We start from the raw sequence: 13,507 nt of genomic DNA, 5'->3' as shown, positions 1-13,507 counted from the left end.
CGCCTCTGTTTAAAGACTCTCTCACCTCTGATCCTCTTCGCTTCCTCATCGATGAACAGTTCTTCGTCCTATTCCTCTTCCAAACCCTAGATATCAACCATGATAGCTAATTCCTCTGCATCTGACTCTGAATTCATCCCTCTCCGGTCACAAATCAATGCCCTAACTCTTCTCAGTCGCTGATTTCTTCAATCATGATTCAAAATATTGGATCTTTGGTTCCAATCAAGCTCACCACCACGAATTATCTTACCTAGAGTGCTCTCTTCGCTCCAATTTTTCGCCGGTACAATCTCACTGGCATTGTTGATGGCTCGATGACTGCTCCGCCCAAATTTCTTCGTGATTCGGCTGGAAATCGCACATCCACGTTGAATCCTAAGTTCATGACTTGGTATGAAAATGATCAGAATATCTTGATCTGGATCAACTTTACTTTCTCCGATTCTCTGATTTCTTACATAGTTGGTGTTACATCTCCTCGGGAATTGTGGTCTAAACTTGAATCAAGGCTTGCGACGGCTTTGCAGTCTCACATCCATGAACTTCGATCTCGTCTTCGTAATATCACAAAAAGAGAATCTACCGCTGCAGTTTATCTTCAGCAAATTGAAGAAATCGCTAATGCTCTTGCCAGTACTGATGCTCTGGTTGAGGATTCTGAATTGATATTTGTAACTCTTCATGGATTACCTCCTGACTATTATTCATTCATTGATGATGTTCAATTTCGTCTTAGATCAACTACGATTGATGAATTACATGGACTTCTTCTCAGTAAGGAACTTCAACTCAACAACCGCAAGAAAACCTCCTCAACTTCTATCCAAGCTTTCAATTCATCCACTGGCCTTCTTCCTACACCACATGATCCTCCAAATTCTCAGGCGTTTGTTGCACAAAATTTCACCAATTTTAATCAAGGTCGTGGCATGGATCAAAATTTCTCTCACTCTAGAAATTCCCAAAATCGGGGTACGGATAAGAACTTCTCAACTCACAAGAATAACAATCAAAGGAACAACTTCTCTCGTCAGAATAATCAACGCTATAATCGTGGTTCAAGATCCAGTTTCAACAATTCTGGTAGAAGAATCTCTTATCAAATTTGCAAGCAATTTGATCATGAAGCTATCGATTGTCCTCATCGAATGAATCCAAACTATGGCATAAAATCTCAGATGGTATTATATGCAAGTACATCCTCCACTGCTCCCACTTGGCTTCTTGATTCTGGTGCGAGCTTGCACATGACCAACTCCTATGCCAATATGCTGAATCTTAAGTCCTACAATGGTCCTGAGTAAGTATATATCGAAGATGGAAAATGTTTACCTATTCTCCACTCTGGCTCTTCAACTATATCTACTTCTTCACATAATTTTGATCTAAAGAATGTTTTACATGTGCTTGCACTCAAACAAGATTTGCTTTCTGCAAATAAATTCATTCTCGAAAATTCGTGTTCTGTTCATCTATATCCATTTCACTTTACTGTGAAGGATCTTTCTTCAGAGAAGGCGCTTTTTAAAGGCCTCATGAAAGATGGATTTTATCCCTTTCATGCTTGTTCTCCAATTGCTGTCATCCTTAAGCTTTTGCAACAACATCTAAAGCGTCTCAAGATGTGTGGCATCAGCGTCTAGGCCATCTTGCTTTCAAAATAATGAATAAAATTGTTTCCAAGTCTTGTATTTCCATTTATGATAGAATAAGCAAGTCACTGTGTTCAAGTTGTGCCTTGGGAAAGTGTTCCAAACTTCCTTTCCATTCTGTTTCTTATAATACAAGTAAACCTCTGGAACTATTACATACTGATGTATGGGGGCCGTCACTAACTCTCTCTGTACATGGTTTCAGATATTACATTATCTTTGTTGATGACTTTACCAAGTATTGTCGGTTTTTTCCTCTTAAATGCAAATCTGAAGTTTTTGACATCTTTACTCAGTTCAAGCCTATGGTTGAAAATCTTTTGTCTACCAAGATTGTTACTTTAAGGTCCGACTCTGGTGGCGAATTCATAAGCATTCAGTTCTCTAATTTTCTACAAGAGCATGACATATCTCATCAACTCAGCTGCCCTCACACTCCATAACAAAATGGCTATGCTGAGAGGAAACACATACATCTTGTTGAAACTGCAAGGACTCTTCTTGCAGCCTCTAAAGTTCCATATATCTAATGGGTTAAGGCTTTCTCTACAACTATATACTTGATCAACAGAATGCCTACTGCACTCAAATGCTCACCTTGGGAATCCCTCTTTCATCGAAATCCAAATTACTCTACTCTTAGGATTTTTGGTTGTCAATGTTTTCCTTGGTTAAAGCCATACACCAATTTTAAGCTTGATCCAAAGAGTCAATCCTGTGTATTTTTGGGTTGTAGCCTCCAACATAAAGGCTATAAATGTATGGATGTTTTTACTAAGAAGATATATGTATCTAGAGATGTTGTCTTCAATGAACATTACTTTCCATTTCAAAATATATCCACATTTCCAAATCCTACTTCCACAGTACCTCAATCCCATCAACCCTAACCTTTACATCTAGAAGTTCACCATTGCAATCCAACAATTCATCAACCTCATCTCCACCTATATCCCAACCTATTCCTGCTTCTATATTTATTCTTATATCTCCCACTTTATCATCTAATCCACCATTCCCACAACCACTTACTCAACCCATTCTTGCAACTAACACACATCCTATGTAAACCAAATCCAAATCTGACATTTCCAAGCCTAAAGCTTATACAGCCACTAAAAATCCTATCCCTGATCATGTCTCTGAAGATTATATCCCTTCTACCTATCTTCAAGCCTCTAAATATCCTCAATTGAGACAAGCTATGTAGGAGGAATTTAATGCACTTCTCAATATTGGCACTTGGTCTCTAGTTCCCTCTAACCCTTCTCAAAATTTGGTGGGCTGCAAATGGGTTTTTAGAATCAAACGAAAACATGATGGCTCTATAGACAGGTTCAAAGCTCGTTTAGTTGCAAAATGATTCCATCAGCAACAAGGCTTGGACTATACAAAAACATTCAGTCATGTAGCCAAACCTGTTACAATTCAATTGCTTTTTACTCTAGCATCAAAGTTTAATTGGGTTCTCAATCAACTTGATGTGAGTAATGACTTTCTCCATGGAAATCTTTCTGAGTCAGTGTTTATGATTCAACCTTTAAGATTTGAGGATTCTTCCAAAGCTAATCATGTGCGCAAATTGCAAAAATCTTTGTATGGCCTAAAACAGGCTCCTCGAGCTTGGTATGAAAAATTGAACAAAGCTTTATCCTCACTTGGTTTTCTTGGATCTCAAAATAAAAGACTTTTGATCTTGTATTCATCTTGGTGTATGTTGATGATATCCTTGTCACTGGTCCCAATTCCTAAGCTTGCAATGATACAATTTCTTAGCTCAGTGCTCTCTTTCCAATTAAAGACTTGGGTCCATTACATTTTTTTTTTCTTGGAATTGAAGTCAAAAGGTCCTCATTTGGAATTTTTATCCCTCAAACCAAATATATCTTGGATTTACTCAAGAAAGCACACATGGATGATGCTAAGCCCTGTGTTACTCCCCTAAGTACTTCCTCACTGGATCATACTTTTCCATCGTTGTCCAATCCTGCAGAATATAAATCTTTGGTGGGTGGACTACAATATTTAAATTGGTCCAAACCTGACTTATCTTTTGCAGTCAATTTGGTATGTCAATTCATGCAGCATCCTAGAGAATCACATCTTCGAGCAGTCAAGCGAATACTTAGGTATCTCAAAGGCACCACTGATCTTGGTCTCTAGTTTCCCAAGTGTTCCAAACCACTTAGTATCAATGCATTTTCAGATGCAGATTGGACGGGTTGTCATGTAAATAGAAGATCAACTAGTGGGTTTTGTGTTTTTTCTGGGAGATTCCATTATCAGTTGGAGTGCCAAGAAACAACCTACAATGGCACGCTCTTCCATTGAGGCTGAGTACAGATCCCTTGCAAATACAACTGTAGAAAAAACATGGATATGCAAATTATTGGTTGATGCTAGATTGGTTTTTCCTTGTTCTCCTAAACTATGGTGTGACAATATTTCTGCTATATCTTTAGCCAAAAATCCAATCTTTCATGCAAGGCCTAAACATGTGGAAATCGATTATCACTATATTAGGGAAAAAATGTTGTCTAATGAGATATCAGTTATGTTTGTACCATACTTGACCAATCCCGAAACTACCAAGCACGGTCAACGTCATACCTTCAAGGACCCACTGAGGGGTTCATGCTGAGGCAACTCTGCTGAAGCACAAGAGTTTCCCTCCAACTAAGAGGCCAATCACAACACGACACATATCAACATCAGAATAAAACTCATAAAGTCCCACATCGACCACGGACGAAAGCTGGAAACTCTTCTCAACTATAAAAGAAGACCATTCTCTTACAGTTAATTCATAATGTCATCATTGTACTTAAACTAGTCATTAGAACTCACTAATGATGATTATGCTTGAACCTATGTATTTGTGTAAACCTTTCACTATTAATGAGAACTTCTCTACTCCATAGGCGTAGCTAAACTTAGGGTGAACCACGTACATCTTGTGTTTGATTCCCTATCTCTATCTCTTTACACATCATCATCACTAGGTGACCGAAGCAACCTAGCGAAGGTCACAAACTTGACACTTTACGTTGTTCCAAAGTCTTCACTAATTTGTGCATCAACATTTGGCGCCGTCTGTGGGAATAGACACTTATTCCTACTATTTTTAGCTTTGTCAAGCTGGTTTCCATCGTTCATACATTCTCATTTGACCATGCATCCCTCTCCAACATAGGGAGTAAAGGAAGCCATAGCACACAAAACGACACTTCCTTCATGCCTAGTATGAAGCATGGAAGGAATAAACTAAATAAGTTTACTCTACAAGCTAAAGTCGAAAAGTTGGAAGCTCAAAAGAACAAGATATCAATAAAGAATAAGATCCTCCATGAGCAGTATGAGAAGCTTTTTGAGATGCTCCATGAGGCTAGGCATACTTAGTCACACGAGCCTATTGCCACTATAGACGTCAGCCATCACCTGGGTACCCCCCAACACTGAGGGTCACCGGTTTTCAACATGGATATTCCTGATGAGGAGCAAGCTACTCATTAATGTGTTAATCAATATGAGACTTCTCTCAACCCAACTGCTTTGATCCGAAGCAAAAGAAGTGGAGGAAGACACCTTCTTGCATAAGGAATAGAAGGATCAAGAGCAGTTTATCGTGACTATAGAGACTTCCTGAAACAATGTCGAGAAAATCCAAGTTACATTGCTCAAGGATCAAAGACCCAAAAGTCATTGAAGGGCTCGGTCCTCTACCACAACATAGGCTAACACCCAATTCAAGAAAGGAACGACATGCCTTGGAGGGATAGGAAAGTGTAGGAGACTCGGGGACTACCAACAGGCATGCACTAAAAGCCAGTACGATGAATCTAGGGAAAAGTCATAGGCTTTTAACCAAACTCTCATACTTCCAAGGGATGAGGGAGACTTGCGAATGAGAGTTCTAATGGTGCCTGACTCCACTTAGAACCTTCTTGTCTTACAACTTATTGAGGAAGTAAACAAGTTGAAGGTCGAACGTCATGCTGAGATACCTGACTAGAATCAACCAAAGCCTGGCCCTCTTATAATGAGGATCCTTGGCACCCCACTACAAAGAAAAACGAAACAAAAACTTAGCTTGCAATCTTATACTGGAATGGAAGATCCGATTGAGAATATCCATCTTTTTGAACCCATCATGGCATACTGAAGACATAATGATTAGGAACAATGTCTTATTTTTCCCTCCACTCTCTCTAATGGAACTCTTAATTAGTTTTGTCGTCTTCAACCTGATACAGTGGGTTCCTTCGCTAAGCTAAGGAGGCTCTTCATGGCTCAACACATCTTCCAAGCTGATCACTTACACTCCGCTGATGAGCTATACAACATTCGTCAGAAATCAAACGAGTCATTACGTGAATATGTCGATCGCTTCAGCTATGAGTACTCTCGTTGCGCGGAGGTAGATGACAAAACAACACTCAGGGCCTTCATCGTAGGCATGCGTAAATGCTTCTTCAAGAACATGATCAATGCTAACACTTGGAAAACTGACTCTGAGATGATGATACAAGCTTACAATCATGCCTTTACCGAGACAAGGACATACAAAAGGAACACTCTTATAGTTAACTTCTATCAACAAGTGTGGAGTGTAAGTCAAGTTCTACCAAGTCCTTTTGGCCATTCAAACACCCATTGCACCCTCGCCTGCCTAACTTAGCTACTCGCTAAGTCACCAAACGTATTCGTCTCTTGGTAAGAGGAAAGATTTTACTCTTAGCAAGCTCATTACAACGAGAAGGATAAATGTTTGTATCAAGACAACCAGGAGTGAACGTACCTTCAACTATTATGATCATGGGGTCAAGCATGACTCTTTCAAAATGGGAGGACTAGGTGCTGAAGGAAATGCTATTATTAGAAGGCGTACACATTACAAATGTTTTGACCCTCAATCGTTTAAGATCTTTTGTAAACACCCTTGATCAAGATTGTGCAAAGCAAAATCAATTTTATGGTTCCTCTAAACCTTCAACTACTACAATGTGTGGCTTGCCTTGTACACTTTTCTTCAAGAATATGGAAGCAAAATCTATTTATGTGCTTCAAAAAAGCTTCAACCGAAAGCTTTAACAAAAATTCAAAAAGCCTTCCACACTCTTCTTGAAGAGTATGGAAGCAAAATTTATTTATGTGCTTCAAAAAAACTTCAACTGAAAGCTTTAACAAAAAATTCAAAAGCCTTCCACACTCTTCTTCAACAGTGTGGAAGCAAAATCTATTTAGGTGCTCCAAAAAAGCTTCAATTGAAAGCTTTAACAAAAAAATTCAAAAACCCTTCCACGCTTTTCTTCAAGAGTGTGGAAGCAAAATATATTTATGTGCTTCAAAAAAGCTTCAACAGAAAGCTTTAACAAAAATTCAAAAAGCCTTCCACACTCTTCTTCAAGAGTGTGGAAGCAAAATTTATTTATGTGCTTCAAAAAAGCTTCAACAAAAAAATCAAAAGCCTTCCACATTCTTCTTCAAGAGTGTGGAAGCAAAATCTATTTATGTGGTTCAAAAAAGCTTTAACCAAAGGCTTCAAAAAAAAAAAAAAAAAAAAAAAAATTCAAAAAGCCTTCCACACTCTTTCTCAAGAGTGTGGAAGCAAAATCTATTTATGTGCTTCACAAAAAGCTTCAACTAAAGGTTTCAACAAAAAAAATTCAAAAAACCTTCCACACTCTTGCTTAAGAGTGTGGAAGCAAAATCAACATACAAGCTTCAACCAAAAAACCTCACCTACAATGCTTCACCTATAAAGCTTCAACATATAAGCTTCACCTACAAAGCTTCAACATACAAACTTTACCTACAAAGCTTCAACTTACAAGCTTCACCTACAAAGCTCCAACCTAAAAGTTTCACCTACAAAGCTTCAACCTAAAAACTTCACCTATAAAGTTTCAACCAAAAAGCCTCACCTACAAAGTTCAACCAAAAAGCTTCAACCACTCAAGCTATGTGTCCAAAGGAAAAAGCTTCAACTATTCAAGAGTATCAAGGCACCTCCTTCAGCAACTCTCATTGCCCGGAGACTTGGGGGACTCCCATTATATGCTACTACACTCCGGTACTTAGAAGTTTCGTGAAGACTCAGTGACTTGGATTTTTCAAGTCCCCAACCGAGAATCTTTCCTTACTCGGGAACTTAGGGGAGCATTGTTTGTACCATACTTGACTAATCCTGAAACTACCAAGCATGGTCAATGTCATACCTTCAAGGACCCATTGAGTGTTGAGGCACCCCTGCTGAAGTACAAGAGTTTCCCTCCAATTAGGAGGCCAGTCATAACACGACACATGTCAACATCAGAATAAAGCTCATAGAGTCCCACATCGACTGGGGACAAAAGCTGAAGACTCTCCTCAACTATAAAAGAAGACCATTCTTCTACAGTTAAATCATAATGTCATCATTATACTTAAACTAGTCATTAGAACTCACTAATGATGATTATGTTTGAACCTATGTATTTGTGTAAACCTCTCACTATTAATGAGAACTCCTCTACTCTGTGGACGTAGCCAAACTTAGGGTGAACCACGTACATCTTGTGTTTGCTTCCCTATCTTTATCTCTTTACACATCATTAGCACTAGGTGACTGGAGCAACCGAGCGAAGGTCACAAAGTTGACACTTTACGTTGTTCCAAAGTCTTCACCTATTTTGTGCATCAACAAGTTCAATTTGTTTGTTCACATGACCAGCTTGCTGATATCTGCACCAAATCCTTACCTAAGGCCAGATTTCTACTTCTCAGAGAAAGCTATCACTTCATCTACCTCAGTTCAGTTTGAGGGGGAATATTAGAGATAATACTGTAAAGGATAAAACTTAGAGCTGATATATTTGTTTTATCTGTTTTGGATAGTTTTGGTTAGTTAGGTGAGCTGTCATTTCTATTAGTTAGATGATGTGTTAAGTACAAGGCTTTATATGGTTTGTATATATGCCAACAATGTAATCTTATTCAAAAAGAAATGAAATCACAATTATTCAATATAAAGATCATATATGTAATAAATAAAAATATGAGACATTTTAGTTATCAAATTGTGTTAAAACAAATAATTGGAATTGGTAAAAATATCATTAATTTTCTTTCTATTTGCTACAAATACCTTGTGGTTTTCAAATTGAGCACATAATTTTAATGTTCTCTTATAGTCTTATTATTCGTAATGTTTTGAAATCGTATCATTTTTGCCTTTAGATTGTTGACCGTACAATCCTTAAAATTAATGACCTTGCAAGTGTGAGACACGTTTATGAGAGCTAGCACACAGTTTGGCCCAAAAAATGCATGTGTGTGACGCATACGATATCACAAAAAATGGATCTCACATATGGCATGTCATCGATTTACTGAATGGATTAGACATTCAATCAACTCAAAGTACAAATTGATACAATTTTAAAATCTCATAGTGCAATGTGGAAAAACTACATCTTGGCTCATTTCGAAAATCACCTCAAACCTAGGTAAAATGTAGTTAGCTCTATTTTTCACTATATTTAGTTGTGAAGTAGGCCTGGCAAATAGATTGTGTTCATATTGTTTTCATGTCATACCGATTATCTTAACGGGTCATGTTGTGTCAAACCTGTTATTTTAACCAGATCTTAACAAGTGAACCTCATAATAACTCGATTTGACAACAGGTTGTGTTGTTTCGTGTTGGATTAATGGGACATGAAATAAATTCTCGTGCCTAATGTTTAGATCTTGCAAACAATACCTTATTGAGTGACCTGATCACGACTCTACTCATTAACAAGCTCTTAAGGGTGACCCAATAACAACCTAACTCGTTAACAGGTTGACCTGAAACCTGTTATTTTCTTATCGTTTTTTGTCGAGTTAACACGTCGTATAAAATATAGTTCATAAAAGCGATATTGGAGAGAACTTGTAAAATCGAATACAATATAAAATGAGATTGCTTTTTAATCAAAAGGCACAGTGAACAAATGAAATAACTTTAGATAACTCTACCATGGTTTCAAACAGATCTATGTAATTAAAGTGAGCCAAAGTTAGATGACAACATCCACATGACCACACAAAAGGAATGGATTCTATTGACCAAAACTTAGCCCCCAACAAGCTAAAGTTGAAAGTTGAAACAGAAACTGTTGCATGTCTGTCATATTATATATACCACAATTCTCTTCTGATATAGGAAAAGTGAGAGTTCAAATGAGTCACACCGCCTACAAGGTCACAACATATTTGAATAGGATGATGTTATTCACACACTAATTTTTTTTTCACACACCCCTCTTAATTTTTGGTCATTGAATGAAATGAATTGAATAAGATCAAAGAATATAAATTAAGAAGAGGTGTGTGGATAGCTAACTCTTTGAATAAATAGACCCATAGATTATATGCCTGATGCAGAAACAGTACTGCATTGTCGCCGCATCCGCACTTTCAAAAGTATAAAGCGTCACAAACTCACAAACGTGTAAAGTGCTGGTGTTTTGCCCCCTCTCATTACATTTGGCACATCCTTTCTTTTTCTTTTTTCCATCACTATCCAAAAGGTTGCACCAATTATGCTGCCAAAGCTAGAGAATAATTCTCAGCCACAAACTCACAAACCCTTTGAAAAAAGATGTTTTTTTTTAGGGTCCGTCTGTTCTACTGTAAATTGTAATAGAACTTTCACATCTAAATGTTTTGATCATGATGCAGGGCTGGCTTTGCTGGGGTTTCATGAGAAAGTGGATGCTTTGTTGGACCGAGTATATATGTTTAGAACCTGCTGATGGGACCATGTAATACCCTATCGATCGGCATATATTGTGCTTCTGTACAAAGATTATATACCAGTTCAACATTTCTGTTCTTTTTTTGAATTATGAATGATTTAATCAAGAATCCATCCCCATGTCACCTCACTCTTATCAATTGTATAAGTCAGGAAGTTCCCATGTTATGAAGTTATATGATAGACATAGAATTCTTATCAAATTCATCAATTACATTCAGCTAATTACTTTTTAAAAGAAAGATTCTGGGGCAGTAAACCCAAATCCTAATTCAATCTTTTAAATCGGAAAACCCTAAAACCCTAAAGAAAAAAAAGAAAACCCCCATTAAGAATAAAAGATATCCGGTCGATATGTTACCTCGGTCTTATCAATTGCATAGTTCAGAAAGTTCCCGTGCTATTGAGTTAGGATGGAATTTAAGAATGATTCTCATGTAAAATTCATCAATTTATTTGAGCTAATTACTTTTAAACGAATTAGTTGTGGGACTGTAAACCTAAACCCTAATACAATCTTTAAAATATGAAAACAGTGAAACCCTAGTGATAAAACCCCTAATAAAGATATCTGGTCAGATCAGGGGACTCACTTGTTTATCAAAATGTGTCCTCCGATCATAACCGTATATAAAGTCACATGCTCTTGATCTGTTTGGCCTAGCTAGGTGACGAATTTGTTACCTGATCAGTGATCACAAAAACGATACTGCACACTGGCATGATTGTGTTCGTAGACAAAGGATATCCGAAGTGGATATGGATGGATGGATAAATATCACGAAACCATTGTATCGGACTAATAATTTTTTAGTTTGGTGAGTGCTGAGTATCATACGGAGAAAACTTCCAACCCAAAAGCAGATATATTGGAGGCCACCATCGTTTTAGTGGAGGGCCAGTACTCCCCACCTGGTCATGGAAATTTTGATCAAAATCTAGGTCCAGTATAGTTTACTTTCTTCTACACCATCAACAACTTAGCCAGCTACGGAAAAAAGATTTCGATGTCAATATAGCCATGTCTTGCGAGAATTGTGATTCAGAGAAAAACAAAGGGTAACTATTGCGTGTCTGTAAAGATACTTGCTGTGACGCAAGGATCTTGTAGCTTAGTTTGTTAAAAGCCTTCACCTTACACCTAAAGTTCCGAGTTTGAATTTTCCCTGTTGCAAAATTGCTCATCGTCCATTTTCTATAAGGACGTGTCATTATTTTATCTGCTGGGCAGTCGTCTTAAGCATCTTGATCTACTCAATGAATGGTTGAGATTGTTCGTTTGTTTTGTCACATGAAAAGAAAAGGCCTATCGATCAAATCTCATCATAAAAGAGAAGCCGCACGCAATTCCTTGTAATCCAATTCAATGTTCTATATGTGATACTTAGGAATAACTTTAACTTAATGGGGGGTTTTGAATGAACTGACCTCTTGATGCCTGCTACAACTTCCAAATAGCCTTTGTTGTTTTCTAGTGGCCTTTCTAGTGCAGCTGCAGCTTGTCAACGGATGGAAGAAATTTGTAGTGTGATGCCGACATATGTTTTAATATGGGTGAGTGACAAGGATGATAAAAGAACTTATAACTATATGAGTGTATAGGGTAACAACAGTGGTGTGCTGATCGTCACACCTGGAAAATTATTCGACCAATTGTTGCTGATAATACAAGGCCGTACGTTTTTTTATTTGTGTTTTACACGCACATTCTGTTCTGAGAGATAATTAGAGGAGAACAGATACTGAAAGAAAGAAGTTGATTTTGAGCTTTCTTCATACTTTAATTGGCGCAAGAAAGGAGCAAAAAGCTCTCTCTATATATAGCATGTGGACAATCCATGATGTAGAACCAGATACTTGTGATCTGAGTGTGGTAAAATCAATGAGCATTTGAAAACGTACGTCACGTTGTCCTGTTATCAAAGCGACAAGCATACACATGATTATATATACACTTTTAATCACCATCAATTATTATGGAGGAGTTTAATGGAAAATTGACTGAAATCATCGATATACAAATCTTGATTGCTGATAAAATGGTCGAATACATAAATCTCAATTATTGAAATGATCACTTTTTAATATTTAATTGATATGTTGTTAATATTTTATAAATTGCTCTTAAACAATAAGTGATCATTTCAACAATTGAAATTGCCCTCTTCCTTAAGTTTTGTCGGAATTGGATCATCTCTTGAGCTTGGGCTCAAGAGCCTCCTGACCAACACACAAGGACCGTTGGATTTTGATTAAACGGCTACAATTATTATAACTTTCAGAGGACCCTGTGTTTGTAGCCGTTGGATCAAAATCCAACGGTCCTTGTGTGTTGGTCAGGAAGCTCCTGAGCCCAAGTTTAGGAGAGGATCCAATTCCCGTTTCGTCATCCAAAAAATGTAGATGATCCAAATCATGCATCATGTTATGGTGCAATTGGCAAGAAAATATATTCCAACTTTTGATTCTTTTACATGTTAGGGACAATAAGTTTTGATATCAGTGGTAGAACATCATCCTCGTCTTGATGTGACATAATTGTGATTAACAAGTACAAGACCCATTAATTTATCTAGCATACTTGTGTTTGAAAACTTGTCGACCAATAGTATATCACAAGAAATATAACATAAGAAAATTGGTTAGATGAAGATTTTACAAATCTCAGTTACTGAAATAAACAAAATCTAATAATGATAATATATCAATCAAATATTAACGACATTATCAATTAAACATTAACGACATATTAATAAAATTCTCAAAAGTAATCATCTAAGTAACGACTGAAACGTATATTTTCCTCATTTCAACTAGCTTCCCTGATATAATTAAATATGGACACTAATAAACGAATGTGGATTACGCTAATTGACCAAAGTTGTGTCCACTCCGAGGAGCACTAATCATGTTCTTCAATTAAGAATCTTTAGACTTGAAGATCATGCAAGTAGTATAAAACGAAACTATGAAATTGTTTAATGTAAATTTCATGCGTCCAAGCAGAATAGCTACTAGTTAATGGTAATTGGTGTAGCCGTGTAGGGGCCAGAATAATCTGAAAGATGCT

This window comes from the organism of the source record quoted next, unplaced genomic scaffold, assembly GCF_019419815.1.
Source record: "Pyrus x bretschneideri cultivar Hongxiangsu unplaced genomic scaffold, Pyrus_bretschneideri_v1 Contig25, whole genome shotgun sequence".
Classification (NCBI taxonomy): Eukaryota; Viridiplantae; Streptophyta; class Magnoliopsida; order Rosales; family Rosaceae; genus Pyrus; species Pyrus x bretschneideri.
This window is presented reverse-complemented; position numbering follows the sequence as displayed.